At 46.1% G+C, this 18,798-nt stretch overlaps 1 pseudogene; it reads left to right on the top strand.

Moving 5' to 3' along the window:
* Window positions 1-227: 227 nt before the first annotated feature.
* Window positions 228-2,746, top strand: LOC119260431 (FXYD domain-containing ion transport regulator 4-like; annotated as a pseudogene).
* The last annotated feature ends 16,052 nt before the right edge of the window (window positions 2,747-18,798 follow it).

The following is an 18,798-nucleotide window of genomic DNA, read 5'->3' as shown; positions in this document are numbered from 1 at the left end:
GCACACACAGTGCATGTGGGGAAGCTGTGGTCTGCACCATCTTTTCATGTTGTAAAATACGGAAGGGTTCTAGAAGTTTTGAAATATAGGAAACTATTGCCCTGTACCAAAGAGACATCTAAAGCTGATGGTTCTCTGTCTTCCTATTATACACATCAGCATCTAGAAAACAGCTGCTGTGTAAAGGCAGTGTCGAGTAATGGTTAACTCATACCAAGTCATTCACAATGACTTTTATCTCAGGTATTCTGGGAATTTTAAAGAAAGTATATAATCTCCCTGCTAGATGAAATAAGGTGAATATGAGAGTTTGCATGTTATGGTGACAGAAGTTTAGGCCTAGCTGCTTTCAATTTGTGACAAGCACACTAAATTTTGAGCATGCTGCCATGATCCTCACAGAAGCCCTGTGAGTCAACTACTATCATTATCATTTCCATTTTGCAAATGGGAAAACTGACTCACAGAGAGGTTAAGTCAGTTGCTGAGGGCTCCCAGAAAAGCCAGGCTTTGAGCCTTGTAGTCTTCTAGGAGCACATGTTAACCACGCTGCCTTCCAGTAGGGCTTTCTTTGGAAAGCTGTGTTTCCGCCCCAGTGGAATGATAGAAGGGCCTCCTTGGGCCCCTGAGCCCTGAGTCACGGCCTCAGGAAATTATTTGATCCTTTTCAGTGTGACTGTTTTCTAGTCAAGTATTTCCCAGAGTAGATTCTTCAGAACACTAGCTCCATGGTACATTAATAAATGTTGCATGAAAAAAGGGGTGCCACGATCACATGAGTTTGGGAAATGCTGAGCAACACAATGTGTTAACCTGCAGGGTGTGCACTCTTTTTGAGAACCCAGCCATTTATCTGATAAACCTTAAAAATTTATGTTCTTGAGACTTCTAGTTTCCAGTTTATTATATAAGAAGCTTGAAAGCTGCCAATCTTTCTTAACAATAAATAAAAAGCTGAACAAAAATTAACAGCTCTTCTTAGATCTATGAGAGAAATGAAGTCACAGGGCAAAACACTGCCCCTCTTTCTCTTCCCTCCACCCAATCTTCAGAGACTAATGGACACTTATAGAGAATTACAATTTACAGGAAAAGAGAGTTCTGTGGAAACAGGGAAAACGGAACAGAATTGACGAATTGCTGGAGGCTCAGCATGATCAAGTCTCACAGTTAAAAACACCAGGCATCCCCACTCATGAGCGGTCCCAACACTTTCATGAGTTTTATATCCTGGAGCTCTGTAGGGTAAGGAAAAATATCAGGCTTTTCTGCCCTCCCGCCATTAGGATAGATGAGGGAACCCTGTGATCCTGAATGCATGCCTGATGGCGGGCACCTGAAGTGGGTACACCTGGGCTGAGAGATTGGATTTTAAGAGCGGTGTCACAGGGATGCCAGCAGCAGCAGAAGCCAAAAGAGAAGCCGAGAGAGAAGCAAGAGAAGCAGAAGCCGAGAGAAGGCCGGAGAGCTCAGATAGAGTGAGGATTTGCTGGGGGCTGGGAGGCCTGCCAGCCTCCTGGCCCCCCAGCACCCTTACCTGCTGTGTACCGGGTAAATCCCAATAAAAAGACCTGCAAAAAGCCACTAAGGACTCTGATTCCTCCTTTACCCGGTCTGCTGGATCATAGGAAACCTGCACTGTGTCTATTCCTGCCCTTCCAAGTTCCAATAAGGTTCTCACAGTGAATACTGGAGAAAAATATCTTGGTGCTTTTTTTTTTTGTGGGACCCTCGCCGGAGGCCAGGGAACAAACCAGCGCTGCAGAGGATGTGGGCAGCCTCGCAGACCAACCGCTGTGCCACCAGGGGAGGCCCAAAATATCTTTGTGCTTTAAGCAAGATAAGGGGGAAAGAAACCATTTTGAAATATGCCAGAGCTTTTATTTTCCTTAACAAGGTCCATTCTCAGGAGTTAACTATTTAACTAGCTCCTAATCTGCTGGGGTTTTTATCAGAGTCCACCTGATGTGGGGGAAGGGAAAAACCCATCTCCAGCCCATGCTGATTATCCTGGCCAACTTGTGAAGCTCATAGTCCAGAGACACAGGCTCACTGAAAACCTGAGACCTAATCATTGGATGATAGAAGGTTTTCCTCCCTGTCCACAACTTGCTACCACATCACTAGAGGTCTATGATGCAGCAGTTACCTACTACATCATGTCTGGCTATCAAGAAATGCAAGGCAAAATAAAAACTAAAGCCAAAAAAGAGTTGAAAGAGACAGAACAAGCCTCAGAACCAGATTTAGATATGGCAGCAGTGTTAAAACAATCAAGTTAGGAATTTAAAACAAATAAGAATATATTAAGATTCTAATGGACAAAGCAGAAAGCATGCAAGAGCAAATAGAGAATTAAAGCATAGAAATGGAAATTCTAAGAAAGAACCAAATAGAAATGTTAGAGATTAGTAAAACTAACAACAGCACTTTCAGACCTGCTCTCTGCACCTGGCTTTAGCTCTGCTTGCAGCTGTGACATGGACGTAATGACCTGGAGCCTGTTTCTCAGGCTGGCACTCCCACCAGCCTTGGAAGACAACAACACCTACTGTTCATAAAAATAGCCCTTTCTACTATGTCTCAAAGGCCTGCAGCTGGGAAGGATGATCTGTGCAAGACTGGTGTAAATTGCTGGAATCTGTTTGCCCCGAGCAGCGAATGCAAATGCAAGAATAACCAGAACAGCTCCTTGTCTGAGAAAACTGTTCCACTCATCACTCCAGGTTCTGCAAGTAACTGTTGAGCACAGGACAAGCTTCATGCTGTTCCCAGTGCCAACTCTCACCATGGGCCCTCTCCTCCTGGGGCCTAGCCTTTCCTTCCAAGGGTGGGCCCTTAGATTCCCTTCTAATGGGTGTTCCAAAGATTATTTGTAAATTAAACTAGTCTCACTTCTCAAGAGAAAAAAAAATAACCATAACAGAATTGAATTATGCTTCTGATGGGCGCATTAGCAGACTTACCATGAGCTATAGTCTAAACATCCCTTCCAAATTCACACATTGGAATCCATATACCTGATGTAATGATGTTAGAGCTGGAAACTAGGGGAGGTGATTGTAGGGTAAGTGAAAATCATCAGGTTTTTCCACCCTCCCGCCATTAGCATTAATAATGGATCCTTGTCGTCCGACATGCATGCCTGATGGCGGGCATCTGGTGTAGGATGTGGACCTGCATAGGTGGGCACACCTGGGCTAAGACTGGACTTATAAGGGTGGTGTCACGGGGACGCCAGAGAGAACAGGAGAATGAGAGAGAACGATAATGAGAGGAACAAGAGCCACAGAACAAGAGCAGAACCAGCAGAGAGGCAGAGACAACGAGAGAATGCCAGAGAGCCCAGAAAGAGTCAAGATTTGCCTACCAGCCTCCCGGCCCCCTAGCAATCCCTGCCTTGTAAAAAGTTCAATAAAGTCCTGAAAAAGCCACAGAGAGCTCCAGGACTCTTCTTTACCCATCTGCCTGGATCATAGAGATCCTGCACTGTGCCCTTCCTGGCACTGTAGTGATAAAGTCAGAAGATTGGAGCACTTCCACTATGTAAGAGTAAATTTTTAAAAATCAGACTTCCCCACCCCAACCCCCACTGCATTCATGGGTGCCTGGGGCCAGGCCAAGGGGTATGGGTGTGGGGCACTTGTACCTGTGATTAGGGACCCTTGGGCCCAGAAAGCAGAGGGCATGTGCATAAGTAAATGTGTAGGGTAGAGAAAATATCAGGCTTTTCTGCCCTTCCGCCATCAGGATAGATGATGGATCCTTGTCCTGAATGCATGCCTGATGGCGGGCACCTGGAGTAGGGTGTGGGCATAGGTAGATGGGATTCAGCTGAGCTAAGACTGTGCTTTTTAAGGGCGGCGTTACGGGGACGCCAGCAGCAGCAGTAGAAGCCGAAGCCGAAGCCGAAAGAGAAGCCGAGAAGCAGCAGAACGAACGCTAGAGAGCCCAGATAGAGTGAAGACTTGCTGGGGGCTGGGAGGCCTGCCAGCCTCCCAGCCCCCCAGCCAGCACCCCTGCCTGCCATATGCCTGGTGAACCCCAATAAAAGACCTGCAAAAAACCACTGAGGACTCTGACTCCTCCTTTACCCGGTCTGCATGGGATCAGAAAACCTGCCCTGTGTCCAGTCCTGCCTTTACAAAATGTCACACCTGTACAGAGAAGGCTAATAAAGGCCACAGCAGCAGCAGCAGCAGCAGCAGCAGCAGCGAGACCACTTTGAGATGAGACCAGACAGAGACTGCTGGGGAGATAGCAGGAGGGAGCGTGGAGATTTCTGGCGTCTGGCAGGGAGCTTGCCCAGCCTGGGCCAGCCTCCTTGCCTGCCAGCATCCCTGCCTGGTGTGCTGTGTACCTGGTTCCCTGAGAGAGCGTTAGAGGCCAAGGGCTCCTGGACTCTTTATCTGTCTGCCCTAATGGACAGTGATCCTGCCCTGTGCTTGTTTGGGCTACATAACTATGCTGCCAGAGGCACCAGCTATGAGAAAGGAAGAGGGCCCTTACCCAACCATGCCGCTGCCTTGATCTTAGACTGTCTAGCCTCCACAACTGTGAAAAGTAGATTTCTGCTTTTATAAGGTACGCAGTCTGGTAATTTGTTGTGGCAGCACAAATGGACTAAGACTGAGGGCAGAATCTGAGTGGAGGATATCTTAATAGAAACCTTCAAAACTGAAACGTAAAGAGAAAAAGATTTAAAAACTGGAACAAAGTGTTCAGGAAGTGTGGGACAGATACAACAGGTATAACATGCATAATGGGAATACCAGAAAGAGAAGAGAGAGGGAGCAGGAGAAAAACTTGAAACAATGAGGATTAAGAGTTACTCCAAAATTAGTGTCAGACACTAATCTACAGAGCCTGGAAGTTCAGAGAACACTAAGAAGGATAAATGCAAAACAAACCAAAAATGCAACTACAACTACACCTAGACATATTATCTTTAAACTATAGAAAATAAAGTTAACAAAAAAATGCTAAAAGAGGGAAAAGCAGCTTACTTATAGAGAAATAAAGATAGAAATTACATCTGAATTCTCTTCCAGAAAATGTTGCAAGCAAGAAAAGGGGGCTGAAATATTGAAACGGTTGGTAGGGGGTGGGTGAATACACCTGCCAAGAATTCTATACTCTGAGAAATTACCCTTCAAAAGTAAAGGAGAGGACCTCCCCGGTGGCGCAGCGGCTGAGCACTGGGTTGTGAAGCTGCCCGCGGGCTCCGCGCTGCTGGTTCGATCCCCGGCTGCTCCCCGGCCACCAGAGGAGGGTCCCACATGGCGCGCAGACCTCTCCTGCCGCCCGCTGCTCCCCTCAGCAGTGTACTTCGGTCCTTCTGCCTGCTCTGCTCCCCACTCTGGCTCTGGTGAATTCTCTCACCCTCCCGCGCTTCTGACTGTACCCAGTGCTTGTATAAATAAATAAATCTTTAAAAAAAAAAAAAAGTAAAGGAGAGGTCTCACTCATAGCAGGAATCTAGAAAACTTAAATAAGGGACCAGGAAAAAGAATCACTATAAGAAAGAAAATATCAAAATCAACAAACAACTATGAACCAGACACTCTATGGGGGGAGGGAGGCGGGGAAACTAGGGCTTGGGGTCAAAACAAGGGGGTTGAAATTGTATGGGGAATATAAAAATAAAATTTAAATAAGAAAAAAAAAACAGAAAAAAAAACAAAAGTAAAAGAGAAATACTTTTCCCTTTGCAAACAAGAGCGGCAGCTTTCCTGCCCATCTGTGACTATGCAAGTGCCTCTCTTTTCTCTCACTTTTTCCTAATAAACCTGTCCTTTTAAAATGTTTTAAAAAAGGAAGAAATAAATACTTCTTCAGAAAACAAAAATTGAAGGAATTTGTTGCCAGTAGAAATGTTAAAAGAGGTTTTTCAGAGAAAAGAAAAATTATACAGGTCAAAACTGGGATCTATATAAAGAAAAGAAAACAATGAAAAAGGAGTAAAGGTAGAATAAAAACTTTCATTTTTCTTATTCATAATCAATCTTAATATGTAAGTTGGTTCAAAATAATAGCAACAATGTATTTGATTATATCTTTACATAAATTATCAATATATTGATAAGAAGGAATTAGGATTATTGTGTTACTTTAAGATTCTCATACTGCCCATGAAGGAATGTTATTTAAACATGAACTTGGATTAGTTGTAAATATATATTGCAAATCCAAGGCCAACCAATAAAAAAATTTTAAAAAGATGTATAACTGATATGCTATAAAAACAGAAGAAAATGGAATATAAAATACTCAAAACTACAAAAGGTACAAAAGGAATAGAAGACAAAAATATGAAGAAAGAACAAGGGCAACAAATAGAAAGCAGTAATGCATATGCTAAAAGTTAACCCAGTGTAGGGTAAGGAAAAATATCAGGCTTTTCTGCCCTCCTGCCATTAGGATGGATGACGGAACCCTGCGGTCTTGAGTGCATGCCTGATGGTGGGCACTTGGAGTAGGGTGTGGGCATACTTAGGTGGGTACACCTGGGCTGAGACTGGGCTTTTAAGGGCGGCATCAGGGGGATGCCAGCAGAAGCCAAGAACGAACAGAAACTGAAAGAGAAGCCGAGAAAGAAGTAGCAGAAGCCGAGAGAGAAGCAGAGAACGCCGGAGAGCCCAGATAGAGTGAGGATTTGCTGGGGGCTGGGAGGACTGCAAGCTGCCCAGCCCCCCAGCACCCATGCCTGCCGTGTACCTGGTAATCTAAATAAAAACCTGCAAAAAACCACTGAGGGCTCCAGGACTCTGACTCCTCCTTTACCCGGTCTGTGGATCATAGAAAACCTGCACTGTGTCCAGTTCCTGCCCCTACACCCAGGTACATCAATAATCACTTTGAATGCCAATTAAAAGAGATTATCAAAGTGGATTGAAAAAATAAGAACCCACTATATGTGTCTACAAGAAACTCACTTTAAATATGAAACACATAGATTGAAAGTAAATGAATGGAGAACAATATAACACATTAACATTAATCAAAAGATAGTGGGAGTAGCTATATTTATTTTAGGCAAAGCAAACTTCTGTTATCAAGGATGAAGTGAAACAACAGGGTGTTGATGATGGAAAAATAGCTTCCCTGCAGGGATGCTGTGGAAGTGGGTCACCCAGGGTCATATGCAGGTGAGCACAACCAGGGCCCTAAACTCAACCAGGGCCTTACCCTTTGGGCCCACAGATGTACAGTTTCTCTCCAGTGTGTTAGTAGATCAAATGCTTGAATAGTACTGGGCATTAGCAGTAGAGCAGTAGCAGCAGCAGCACTGGAAAGGCTCTAAATTTGTTGAATTTACCCAGGAGATACCCGGGTGAATTTCTGCCAGGGCTGTCTGGCATGCTGTGAAAACTGGCAGCTTTCCTTTAGAATTTGTCAGAACATTTAATAGACCGGCATAAGTATCCATTATTCCAAAGCTTTTAATTAGCAGTACTTCAAGAAGCACCTGTCAGCATTCGGTTAAGATTAACAAGCATTGAGAGTGTTGACTTACTACCCTTTCCTTCCCTCCCCTAACTCAGTTTGCCAACCCTTTCTTGCTTTTCTGTGGTTAACACTATGGCAGGTGAGATTGCTCAACAGGTGCATCGTGTCAGTGCTTGGTGTTTCTTCCAGGTCGGCATCACTCTAATTTACTCTGAGCTGATTACAGGCAGAAGTCCAAGGTTCTCTACAAAGACACGGAATCCATCCAGGTCTTCATCTGCTGGTTCAATTCAAGAATCATCGTAACCCAAAGTCTGTGCCAAGTCCTTATTAGCAACACAGGCCCAACCCCTAGTGACTGTGAAATGACATCCTGCAGACTGCTCTTGCAGGAAGTCAGACTCCAGGACTGTGTTAACAGCAGCAAGCATGCCCCCACCCCCAACACACACACACAGGTTTATGCTTGCTCTTCGTGAGTGTAGAACTGCTTGGTCACAAGACTGTATTGTGGGTGATAAATGGGGGTGCTAAGAAATTCACAAGTGTATGTGGAAAGCATTTACCCAGAAATAAAAGATGTTTAGTTTTCATCCAGTTCTGCTGGTCTTCATGGAACTCATGGTTTTCAGTGGTTATTAAAGCAGGTAGAAAACATTTTTCTGGCTACCCACATTTTTCTTCCTTCCTTACTTCTTTTCTCCTTTCTCTATCTGTATGGTAAGTAAAGTACCAGGCTTTTCTGCCCTCCCGCCATCAGGATTGATGATGGCTCTCTGCGGTCCTGAATGCATACCTGATGGCGGGCACCTGGACTAGGGTGTGGGCATTTGTAGGTGGGATACACCTGGGCTAAACTGGGCTTATAAGGGAGGCATCACGGGGATGCCAGCAGAAGCAGAGCGACCAGAAGGAGGAGAGAGCAAGAGTGAAAGAGAGACCAGAGGGAGAATGAGCGAGAGCAGAACCAGCAGAGAAGCAGAGGCCTCGAGAGAAGGCCGGAGAGCCTATGTAGGGTAAGGAAAATGTCAGGCTTTTCTGCCCTTCCGCCATCAGGATAGATGATGGATCCTTGTCCTGAATGCATGCCTGATGGCGGGCACCTGGAATAGGGTGTGGGCATAGGTAGATGGGATTCAGCTGAGCTAAGACTGTGCTTTTAAGGGCGGCATCACGGGGACGCCAGCAGCAGCAGCAGAAGCCGAAGCAGAAGCCGAAAGAGAAGCCGAGAAGCAGCAGAACGAACGCTAGAGAGCCCAGATAGAGTGAAGACTTGCTGGGGGCTGGGAGGCCTGCCAGCCTCCCAGCTCCCCAGCCAGCACCCCTGCCTGCCATATGCCTGGTGAACCCCAATAAAAAAACCTGCAAAAAACCACTGAGGACTCTGACTCCTCCTTGACCCGGTCTGCATGGGATCAGGAAACCTGCACTGTGGCCAGTCCTGACTTTACAGCCTAGAAAGAGTGAAAATTTGCTGGGGCCGAAGAGGCCTGCCAGCCTCCCTGCCCCCTGGCGCCCTGCCTGCTGTGTACCGGGTAAACCCGATAAAAGCCTGATAAAGCCACCGAGGGCTCCAGGACCCTCTCCTTTACTCTTCTGCTCCAATCAGAGAGAACCTGCTCCGTGCCCGTCCTGGCACGACGCTCTCCCTTCCTCTCTTTTTTCCCTCACACCTTTACTTAGTGATATTTTATAGTTTATGTAATTCACATCTCACTAGCACAATTCAATGCCAAAATGTTTAAGCTTCATGGTTCCTGTAGGAATGGGCCTAAGTCCCTGAAATTGCTGCTCCAAGGATAGATTTTATAGTTAAGAAGCAGCATGGACCAAATTGAAATCCTGGTAAGGTTATTTCCTAGCTCTGTGCCTGTGGCTAAGCCAATTACTCCAGCTTGAGTTCTGATGATGAGAATCAAACTTAATTAGATTTACTAATTAAATTAACATTAATTAAAATGAAAGAATTAACAGAAACCTCACTCCCTGGCTGTTGAGGCTGAATAGGCCTTGCAATCAGCTACCCTCCTGACTGTTTCATACCAAGATGTGCTGTTTGTGTCCAGGTTATCAGTCTTGGGTTACTTACTGCGAATATTAACCACAGGCAGCATGTTAACCAGTCTTAATATTAGAAGGATCATGATTAGTCCTTGGAATAGTTCCCTGGGATCAGGGTGGGACTGAGATGAGGGAGGGGTGATAATCTTGAGGAGAGGGGGTGATGATCTTGAGGACGCCAAGACCTTGGAGTCAGCCTTGCCAGGAAGTTGAAGGCAGGTCCATCTTCATTTCTTTTCTTAAAGATTTATTTATTTGTGTGTAAAAGAACTGGGGTGCAGGCCAGAGATGTGGGGGGTGAGAGGACTCACCAGAGAGTGGGGAACAGAGCAGGCAGAATGACTGATATACACGGCTGAGGGGAGCAGCGGGCGAGTCAGCAGAGATCTGCTGTGTCATGTGGGTCACCTCCCTGGCTGGGGATCGAAATTGGGCTGCAGTGGCTGCGGATAGCTTCAGAGTGCTACATCTTAACCCCTTGAGCCACCAGGGAAGCCCCATTTTCTTTTCATCTTTCCAGCTCCAATAAAGTCAACAGTGTGCTGCCCCTTCAGAGGTAGCAGCAATTTCATTGCGAGCTGCGTTCTTTTTCTTTTTGACGTTATTTTTTCTTAGACTGCTTACACAGGCTGTTTGCTAGTTGGAAGAGCACAAGGGCTTTGCAGTCACGTCTGGGTTCTCCCCAGCTGGGCCACTTATTAACTACATGGCTATAGGCTGTCACTCGTGCTCATTTTAGATTGGAAATGTAGCACCTAGCTCATGGCATTCCTGGGACAATGCATTAACTTTAATAATTGTAACACTAGTACTTAGAGGATGATAACTCTGTGCAAGACGCTGATTTCAGTATTTTATGTGTTTGCCTTCATTTACTCCTCCCAATGAAACTCTGAGGTTGCTACACCCATTCACCCATTTTATAAACCAGCAAAATCCAGAGAGGCCACTTCACCTATCTCAGGCAACACAGTAAGAAAGGAGAGAGGGGGCCTCCCCGGTGGTGCAGCGGTTGTTGAGCGCTGGGTTGTGAAACTGCCCGCAGCCTCTGCAGCACCAGTTCGATCCCTGGCTGCTGGGGGAGGGTCCCACATGGCGCGCAGACCTCTCCTGCCGCCCGCTGCTCCCCTCAGCAGTGTACTTCGGTCCTTCTGCCTGCTCTGCTCCCTGCTCTGGCTCTGGTGAATTCTCTCACCCTCCCGCTCTTCTGACTGTACCCAGTGCTTGTATAAATAAAATAAATAAATCTTTAAAAAAAAAAAAAAGAAAGGAGAGAGGGGCTGCATCAACTGACCCTGGAGGTCCTACTTCATCACCTGCTGGTCAGTCACCCCCACCAGATTACACTCCTCTGCAGTCTTGTATCTAGCACAGGAAATAATGTGTGCTAAGCACTTAGCAAAAGTGTAGTAAAAGGTAATGTTGAAATAATATTTCAGTATCACAGTCTCACTAGCCTATGGAGTCCGTGTCAGCAGTAGCAATGTGATTTCTCTTACAGGCCCCACAACATCCAGTGAGGGCGATAAAAGACAGTTTAGTAGGTGGTGGTATTGGTCATGGTGCGTGTGCAGCTTAGGAAAATACCCAGATAATACTTGCAAGACTTATTTATTTAAATGATGATTTTTATATTTGACTTTTTCCCAAGAAAATTGCCTTAACTCATGTGGTCAATGCAGCACTGTAATTTGCCCTCCTACTGATTACCAGGGGTTCTGTCCCTGGCATCTCTAGGTCAAATTGTCCAAGTTCACTCTGAGGCAATTCATTCCTCAGAGGAAGTCCCCATAAATTTAGAAAACCAACTGTAGGATAAATGAAAAATTAGCAGGCTTTTGCACCCTTCCTCCATTAGCATTAATGATGGATCCTTGCGGTCCTACATGCATGCCTAATGGCGGGCACCTGGAGTGGGGTGTGAGCATGCATAGGTGGGCAGTCCTGGGCTGAGACTGGGCTTATAAGGGCGGCGGGGATGCCAGTGGAGCAAGAGTGGCAGTAACAGGACCAGGAGTAGAGAGAGAGTAGCAGTGGTGGAAGCTGCAGAGAAGCAGAGACAGCGGGGCCACCACAAGAGAGCACCAGAGAGCTCAGAAAGGGACTCGCGGGGGCGGGGGCTGGGGTGGGGGAAGGAGGGGGGCCGCGGGAGGCTCCCTGGCTCCCTGGCTTCCCTGCCAGCCATGTACCTGGTTAAGGCTCAATAAAAGCCTGAAAAAGCCACCTAGGGCTCCAGGACTCTCCTTTACTCGTCTGCTCAGATCATAGAAATCCTGCCCTGTGCCTTCCTGGCACTACACCAACCCTGCTCCTCTTTCTACCAAAGGCACAAGAACATTTACAATGAATTTGTTAGCTTGATTTGGATATTCTTAGTTACATACTAATTCTATTAAAGTTCCTTTCCATTAAAGGTCTTATATGTTTTGCCTTGATGCAGCAGATGGCAGGGCCAATTTAGAGCAGGCAGGTTAGGGGGTTCCGGGGTGCCCCTCTCCCTGCCCTGTAACAGATTCACATAGAGTAATTATTTTTTTAAAAAGGTTCATAAAAAAATAAAATTATCTATAGAAATACTAATTTTATGAAAACTGTAACTGAGGAAATTGTAGTTTTTTTCCCGATAATCTTATATTTACTAAAAGTAAAGGAAAAAGCAATCCTGCCAGTCAGGAGAAGGGAAAAGTACCCAGAAGTTTGAAGCAGCCTGTTTGAGAAGGAAGGTGGTTACTTAGTAACTCCCTGCTACCTGTGATAAGAATTCCCAAGGCTCACAAAACTGGTTGAACCAAACTTTGTCTTACAAGGTCCTTTGGTTTAAGAGATTATTTATGATTGTGCTCCAGTATTGCTTCTAGTCCTTACAGGGCAGTTGAATCTTTTTTTCTTTTTTTAATTTTTTTTATGAAAACATAACAAAAGGGTAGACAGTATTCAGAGGAAAAAGATAAATTCTGAGATAGTAGTGAAAACTGTCATTATAAACAAAAAGTTTGAGGGATTCAATTTTTCCATTTAAACTCTTTTAAAGGAGTATATAGGAGTGTCTCTTAGGCCTTTTGAAATTTAATTTTACATTAGTTCACTGACAGTTCACAGATGTAAACCTTCTCTTGGGCAATGGGTGAAAGTCACCCCACGTAGTATAATCCCTGAGAAACCTAACCTCCAGGGAGGTAAAGATAATGTGAGGTGACCTGCAGGTGATCCTGAGAGAGCCTGAGTCCAGTCCCCACATACTGACCCCATTCTCACCACACACCCCACCCCCCAACAAAGAGAATTCAGTTTAGAAGGCTCAGCTCAGCCTGGCTGCTTCATGGGCCCAAGTCTCGGGGGAAACCTGTGAAACAGAATCAGACAAACAAGAGGAGGGTGACAGCTAAAAAAACCAACAATCAATGGGGAAGGGCCAGGAGATGAATCTGGGTCTGGTGGACAGCACAGGTCAAATTGGTGGCCCAGAGTTTAGGTGAGGAAAAGGCCTGGGGTATCTGGTGCTCCAGACCCCAGGAAAATGGAATTGTTTGCTGATGGGCAAAGGGTGATCCGTGAACTTGCAGCATCAGCTTGGCCCAGGAACTTGTTTCAAATGCAAATCCTCAGGCCCCAACCTAGAGGAGCCAGCATTCTGTTTTAAAAGCCCTTCAGGTGATTCCAATGTTGCCAAGATTTGAGAACAACTAATTTAAGGAAATACTGCATTGGAGAAATGAAACCTCTCTTAGGTGGGATTAAGAACAAAGGATGTAATTCATGTCATTTTTGCATACGAAAGGGGTTTTACCCATGTTCATTGCAGTATTATTCACCACAACCTAAGTGCCCACCTTACAGATGTTGGATAAAGTAGATGTGGGCTGTGTGTGGGTACTACAGCATGAGCATATTATTTAGCTATTTAAAAAGAGATGAAATCTTACCATTTGCAATATGAATGGACCATTTCCAGATCCTTAACTTAATTCACCAATGTTGGGGCTTATAGGGTTAAAAGAGATCAGTATCTTCCTTGCCTTGGAGATAAGGATGGGAAGTTTTAAACAAATAAGGGGAAACTGAAGAGTTGCCATGGGAACTGGGCCCCAGTTAATAAGGGAACCAATTGATTGTTGTTGAAACAGTCATAATGGTGAGGATTTTGGAAGGCTGGGTTCGGAGTGCAGGGTCCTTGGGGTCACTCTGGGAAAGGTTTTGTAACAGGGTGGTCCCCAGGAAAGGGGGAGGTTCCAGGTTTCCTGCCCCACCCAAGGGAGGGTGGAGCTGAGCAGAGAGAGAAGAAGCTGCAGAGGAGACTGAGGAAGGAAGGAAGCAGGATGGAGCCAGAAGGAGACCTGGAGGAGGCACATGGAGCTGAGAGACACGTGAAGAAACTACACTTGCCTTTTGGTCGTGGACTGGGTGACACAGATGTGGGTGAGAGACCCGTGGGAGGTGACAATGGTGGTTTTTGTCTTGATTTTGATTTTGCTCTTTTCCTCCCAGACTTGTCTGGTTGTTTCTGGTGCTTTTCTGTGGGTCCCCACTGGAAGGTGCTTTAGACTTGTGACAGGCTTTGGGGCCTTGCTCTGGGCCAATCCTGCTTGGGTGGACTTTTACCCACGAGGGGACGGTAACTTTGATTGCTTGATTTAGAAACTATATTCTTTGCCTTTCCTGTATTGTTTCCTAATTGTATTAAAGTTCCTTCCCATTAAAGTCTCCTATGTTTTGTGTTGATGCAGTGGATGGCAGAACCCACTTAGAGTAGGCAGGTTTGCGGGGCCTGGGGTGCCCCTCTCCCTGCCCTGTTACAGATTCACCAGAGCTCCCGTTTCAGCGGCACGTGGCGAGTTTCCCAGGCGAGTTTCTCCACGAGACAGAGACATCAGTTATGTTTAAAGAGCAGGTTTATTAGGGAAAGGGACAGAAAAGTAAAGGACACTTGCATAGACACAAGTGGGCAGGAAGAGCTGCCGCAAAAGGACAGGTTTGCTGAGAGAGGCCTGCATGGTTGCAGGAGGGCGGCCTTGAGGAGAGCTGCCTCCACTGAGGGAGGTCAGTGAGGAGAAGCCCCGGCATGTACAGGTCATGGGCAGGCAGAAAGCTGCTGCCCTGCGGAGGGAAAGAGTAGGTAAAAAGAGGTACCTGCATAGTCACAGGTGGGCAGAGGAATTGCTGCCCCGAGCCTGTGCAGAGACTGCCCTGATGTAGTCCTCTTCTGTTTGGGAGGGGTCACTCCTTGTGAGCCTTCAGTTTGTTGCTGATTTTGGATAACCACGCAGAATCCAAAAGGGACCGGAGATTCTAGGATGGGCCCAATCTCTATATCTTTACCCTCAGGTCTGTGCTCCACTCCCTATACGGATCCCGCTTAGGTCTCAGGCCTTGTGATAAGGCACTGGTGCCTAAGGGTCCCGACCTCTACAGCTGGGTTAACGGTCATGTTATTTCCCTCTACCCCCACCTCTTTCTGGGTCAGGTTCTGGTCTTGAGGCACCTCCTTTCCAGTCTTTCTATTCTTGTCCAGACATCATTCAAACCCACCTGTGGCTATTAAAGGCTGATGTAAATTCTAGAGGAATATGCAGATTAATCACCATGTGACACTCCAGTAGATAACCAACACAGACCTATGCCCTAAATCCTAGCAAGTCCACAAGTTCAGAGTATAAACAGTGCTTCAAACGTCCCCTGCTGCGCTAAAGATCTCTCCTCTCACCCCCTTCAATTCTTTGCAGGGAAATCCAATAAATTCATCTTTTCTACTTTCCATACTGTTTCTGGTGAATTCTTTCATCCTTGCTACCCTGACATCCAGTCATGGCCTGTTTTTCTTCACATGGTGACTTACAAAATCCCTTTTGCCATAAAATTTAACACCCACAGGTTCTAGGTATTAAGATGTGGACATATTTGGGAAACTGTTATTTGGCCTACCATAGGGAGGATGAAGAGAATCTGCATGTGCTTGTGTTCACAAAAATAAAGCACAGTCATGAAGTCTAAGGAACTAATGGCAATGATTACCTACGGGGGACGTGGGATACGGAGTGAAAGGAAATAGACCCACATCTTCCCAAACTACACACATTATTCTAAAGTTTTGAGTCAAGCAAATATATTACTCATGATAAAATGTTAACGCTGAAAAATACAAGCAAAAGAAAAACTTTTTAACAATTTTTGACTATTGAACTGTTCTGCTTGAATATGGCATGTTAGAGGCTGAACTGTCTGAAAAGGGTCGGCGAGAAAGACAAGGACGACAGAATAAGTTTAAAGGGAGGGCTCTATTGCGTTCCTGGGGAACTTCAGGGACCCAAGGTTGGGGTCATGAAGTCGCGCCCATTGTCAGGGGAAAGCAGGTTTTTATTGGATGGGAAGAGGGAAACGGGGCTTGCAGTTGGGGGAACTGATTTGAAGAGGAATGGAGTTGTTTTCTGATGGTATCTGCAGGCCCTTGTTCTCGCCCCTAGGTGGGCTTCCTCATTCTCCAGGGGACATCTGGGCCCACGGTCTTCAACATTCATGACAGTTCCTCTTACATCAGTCAGGATTTTCCAGCAGGTGCCAGTAGAGAGGGGTGGAGAGGGCCACGGGGCTCCGTTGAGCAAGATACTAGATGCCTTTTTGCCCAGTGACTCTGGCTGAGTCCTTTCACTGCCATGGTACCATTTAGTAAGATTAAGAACTAAGACCCCCTGCTCCTTGCTCAGCAGGCAGGTTTGGGAGGCTTGACTAGATAAGGGCATCAATATAGCTACCAGTGGGCCATCAAACCCAGCACCATGACCAGGAAAACCAGCCCAGATCCAGGAACACAGACTCAGGGCCAGGACACATTCTGTGTCAAAAGCCAGTGCCCAAGACCAGATATACCAGCCCATAACTGGTGCAAACTGGCACCGCAAGTAAGAAAGCCTACAATAGTATTGGGAGACGTGCTACTCATGTCGTCTGACAAAAGTCCGGGCATGGGGCAGATTTCTGAAAAATTCCTTTTCCCTTGTAAATAAACCTTTTATTAACCTTTTGTGTGTGCCTGTAGTGGAGTATTAATAAGTCCCTTTTTGAGCACGCAGGTGAGGACCCACAGCCAGGCAACCCGTTTTATATCGGGGCTGCTCCGTAACATAACTATCTTCGGCCCTGCCTCTGATAAAATATTTGTAATTCCTCACAACTACAAACAGCAATCAGCAATCTTACAGAGAAAGGAATTTTCCCTTGATCTTAAAGTTAGACACAGAAACTAGGCTAAGTAAGTAGAGGAGTAATAGGTAGAAAACTCTTTGTTTAGATTAGGAGAATTCCTCCCTTCTTTGAGAGCTGGGGGCTAGGGAAGAGTCAATGCGGCTTGCCTGGCATTAACGCCCTCCAGGCCCTTGGTTCCTTAATATCAAATCAATATAAAAACAATATACTATAAATGATGATTTCTATATAAAAGCCTTCTGTTTTTTGCTTTAATTGTTTGGTTATATGTTAGTCTAAACTTTATAGGTTAGTTAGAAATAATCCCTTTGTTTCCCCCTCCCCCGGGTAACTTCCTGCCCTTTGTTTCCCCAGCCCTTAGTTAATCCTTCACTATGGCAAACATAGAAAAGTTAGTTGGCAGTCACATAAGCCTTTTGCTAGTAATAAAATGACTGGTTGTTTAAGGTAAATGGCTAGTCTAAGAACACTTTCGTTTAGCAAATGTGCCTTCTTTAAATCAAAAAATAATAAATGTCATGACCTCTGCAGGAGGGCAAATAAACCCTTGGCTGTTCCTGAGAAAGATGTGATTGTTATCTTCCTGCTCTAATGCATATGCTTATGCGCTCACAGTTTGCTTGAAATGTATAAATAAAGGACTGCTGAGACCCTCAGCAGGATGATGCCTGCTCCCTGATCAAGTGTCTCCTCATTCCCCCTTCCCCCCTCCTTCACAATTTTGCCCCACGCTGTCCCATCCTTCAGGAACCCCTGACACCCAGACTGCAGCGGCTGGTTCCCAGCACGATAGAATATAAAAGAAAACCTCAAATCCTTCTTCTTATATAGACGTGTATCTTCATCTTGCTCCCTGCTCCACTGCAGGATATTTCAATAAATCTGTCTTTTCTGTTATCAATTGCTTCTGGTAAATTCTTTCACCCCCATGCCTCTAGCTTCACCCTCATGTTACACTACCACATAAACCACTGGGAACTTTGAATCACAGTGAAACAAGGCTAGAGGGGTGCTATAGTCATCCAAGGACAGTGCCCAAGAGAACAGGTCACTGGGTTTTTACCTGCACGCATAATTGCAAAACCAGTCAAACTCAGAGATCTGCAGTAATGGGGCTTATTTAATAAACAAGGGAAACAAAAAGTTACTAAGGGTATATATGGCCTGTGATCTCAGTGTCCAGAAGCCCCAAACAAAAAGCTACTAATTCAAGATGGCACTGTCCCACTGTAGGGTAAGTAAAGTATCAGGCTTTCTTCTGCTCTCCCGCCATTAGGATTAATGATGGATCTGCGGTTCTGAATGCATGCCTGATGGCGGGCACCTGGAGTAGGTGTGGGCATACGTAGGTGGGTACACCTGGTCTGAGGGACTGGGCTTATAAGGGCAGCGTCACGGAGATGCCAGAGGAACAGCAGAGCGATAGGAGCAGAGAAGCAAAGGCCATAAGAGTATGCCGGAGAGCCCAGAGAGAGAGAAGACATGCTGGGGGCTGGGAGTCCTGCCAGCCTCCCGGCCCCCTGGTACCCCTGCCTGCCGTGTACCTGGTAAATCCCAATAAAAGCCTGCAAAAGCTACTGAGGGCTCCAGGACTCCTCCTTCACATGTCTGCTCTGTCAGAGAAAGCCTGAGATGAACCCCTCCTGCCGTTCCACCCACCAATGGAAGCCTGGAGTTCCTGGTGGCCAGACGTGCTCACAGGCAGGGCCACTAAGATGAGGCTGCAGCAGCCCACAGCAGCACTGTTGAAGGTTGGGATAAACTGCACCAGATGCTGGATCAGACAGCAACAAAGGCAGAAGCACCAGGCAGTGCTAGAGCATCTGATAAACAGCTCTTTGAGGCACCAGGCCCAGGGCCCTTGGTGTTTTCTCCAGGCGGTGGCAGGGGTAAGACCAGAGACAAGATCAGCCTCCTGGTAGCTGTAAAAACTCCTGGCTCCTCTCTTTAGAGGTCAGCTGCTGAACCTTCTTTCTGAGGCAAGTACAGTGTAGGAGTCTGGGAGTTGGCATCCAGGAAATTGGAGTATGTGGGGAGTCTGGGCAGGATTTCAAGCTGGCTCCTGCCTTCTATTCCATTCTAGGGTCCCCC

Source organism: Talpa occidentalis, unplaced genomic scaffold (genome assembly GCF_014898055.3).
Source record: "Talpa occidentalis isolate TD23 unplaced genomic scaffold, MPIMG_talOcc4v2.1 talOcc4.6, whole genome shotgun sequence".
NCBI lineage: Eukaryota > Metazoa > Chordata > Mammalia > Eulipotyphla > Talpidae > Talpa > Talpa occidentalis.
Note: the sequence above shows the minus strand (reverse complement) of the source record. Positions and strands in the feature narration are given on the sequence as shown.